Below are 2500 nucleotides of genomic sequence, written 5' to 3'. Positions count from 1 at the left end.
GATGGTTGGTTGGTTGCCTGGTTGTTGTTCTGTTCTAATTCTGGAATTCCGGATTAATCCGGAAGAATCCCATCCCTGATAAGCTGCCACGCTAATAAAACGATTGAAGTGAATGGAAAAGCAATAAATGCAGAGAGCAAGCGTGCGAGGGATCACAAGCTGTGATGAAAATGACAGGTAGACAGGCTTGCTCTGGTCTATTAGATCAATGCATCATTGCATGTCCACCTTACAGTTGTATTAATTTCCTTGCTATTCATGGGTTTTACATCAGGTCCCTTTTCACAATTGTATAAAATCAAGCATCTAGATGATGACTGCAGACTGCATGCTGCTTGATTAATATACTGTACCTGTAGAAAGGGACCTGATGAAACCCATGTATAGCTGGTTTGTAGGTGAGTGAGGGTAGAGAGATTCAAGGATTCAAGGAACTTTATTGTCATACCAGTTCACGTTTACATGTTTGTGGTTCGAAATTAGTACTCAGGACCCGGTATAAAGCCATAGAATAAGAGCACAGAGAGCAGGAATAAAAAGAAAATTCAATAGAATAAAAAAGTAAATAAAAAAGAACTAACACAGTGCAATATGCACTAAAAGATAAAAGCAGCATTGAGTGGCGAAGTGGCATGTGCTGTATCAATAAATAAATAGATAAATAAATAGATAAATGAGATGGAGAACATGGGGGGCGAATATGGAAGGAGGCAGGACAGAGTACACTGAGGTTGCCCTCACACTGGGTCCGGTTAACTGGACCTCACCTGAGGGGGATTGCTCTGACTCTAGCCCTGACCTACAGTAGCTGATCTCCATTCACATTCTATTTTAGTTTTTTTGCGGACCTGGGTCCGTTTATGTCATCAACTCTAGCTTCTATTTACCAATATCACTTGGCAACGTCGCATAAACAGTTTATTTAGCAGTTTATTTCCTGGCTTTTGATCAGATCAGTCTGATCACAGTCGAGCTGCACTGGAGTTCAAACTAACCGTACCCCACACACAGCACTGTTTTCTAGCTGACCCTGGTCCGCCCAAATTCGATAGACGGCGTTGGCGTTAGCATTAGCAAAAATCACCAGAGCGCCGGTCCCAACGGACTCGGGGTCCGGACCCAACGGTCCAGCATGAATGTGCCCTGAGGGCCAGAAGAGTGAGGGACAACTGGGCAGGGGAGGGGAGGGAGAGAGATGAGTCCAAAAATACAGATGTCAGAATGGGGAGATGAGCAGAGGATCACAGGCTGACAGTGAGAGAGGTACGGAAAAGATGTGGACGATGGAGGGAGTGAAAGAGAGGCTGTCTGGGGAAGGAGGAGGGGTGAGGGAGAGGATGGCGAGCAGTGTGGATGAAGGGATGAGCTGCTGAGAGAGGGAAAGAGGGAGGGAGAGAGAGAGAGGGAGGGACGGAGGGAGAGTTTTATGTAAGAGTCTTTAACGGGGGAGACTGCACTGAACTGCGTGGGCTACTGTGAAATCAGGTCAGATGTGTGAGAAATGCAACAGCAGTCTCATCTTGGTGTGTGTGTGTGTGTGTGTGTTGGAACTGGGTTAAGAGTGAGTGCTTATGGTGAGGCTGAATGAACAAAATGTGTGTGTCTAGGGGAGTGTATGTGTGTGTGTGCGTGCTGGTCACAGTCGTTGAAACGCACTATTAGGATGGCATGTGTGCTTAATGCCGATCAGGCTATGGGAGGGAGGGAATTGTGTTCTCAGTGTGTGTGTGTGTGTGCCCGTGTGCGTATGAGTACGTGTCTGACAGCACCCTCTTATTTTCCATGACAGCAGACACTGTCGGCCTTGGCAGAGTTGAGGGAAACCTTCTAGATTGCCTTCTATGCAGTCCAACTCAAACAAAGGCAGGAGTGTGCGTGTGCTTGTGTGCAGGCGTGCGTGCGTGCGTTTGTGTGTGTGCGTATGTGTGTCCATACGTGTGTCCATACGTGTGTGTGTGTGTGTGTGTGTGTGTGTGTGTGTGTGTGTGTGTGTGTGTTTGAGCGAGAGACACACACACAGAGGGAGATCTGATGAATGTACTATAGGAGATGTATGTGAGTGTATATATGCTGTGTGTTTTATGCCTCTGTGTGTGTGTTCAGACAGGAGTGTGTGTGTGTGTGTGTGTGTGTGTGAGCGCTAAGGACTAGCTCGGTTGTGTTTGTGTGTCATATTGGGCTGTTCAGGTCTGTTTATAGCCTGCTGAAATGAGATTGGCCCTGGCCATATAAAGAAAGAACTAAAACCTCCTCTAAGCCAACTCTCAACACATACTCTTTTTCTCCTCCCCGCTATTCTCCCTCTCTCTCTCTCTCCCTCTGTCACTCTCCCTCCCTCCCTTATTTCTCTACCCCCTACCTCTCTCACTCACTCTCTCACAAACACACACACTCTCTCTCCCCCTCCCCCTCCCTCTCTTTCTTTCTGTCGTATTCACTCTCATATTCACAAACTTTCTCTCTCACTCTCTCCCTCTCTTTCAATTCAGTTTCAATTTCA

General features: G+C 46.8%; 1 protein-coding gene across 7 annotated transcripts in view; it reads left to right on the top strand.

The window, feature by feature from the left end:
- The window catches only part of ncor2 (nuclear receptor corepressor 2), a 109852-nt gene that overhangs the window by 77929 nt on the left and 29423 nt on the right, over positions 1-2500 (top strand). The window lies entirely within an intron of this gene.

The sequence above is a fragment of the Sardina pilchardus genome, chromosome 8 (genome assembly GCF_963854185.1).
Source record: "Sardina pilchardus chromosome 8, fSarPil1.1, whole genome shotgun sequence".
Lineage (NCBI taxonomy): Eukaryota > Metazoa > Chordata > Actinopteri > Clupeiformes > Clupeidae > Sardina > Sardina pilchardus.
The sequence above is the reverse complement of the archived record's forward strand: the minus strand, read 5'-3'. Positions and strand labels throughout refer to the sequence as shown.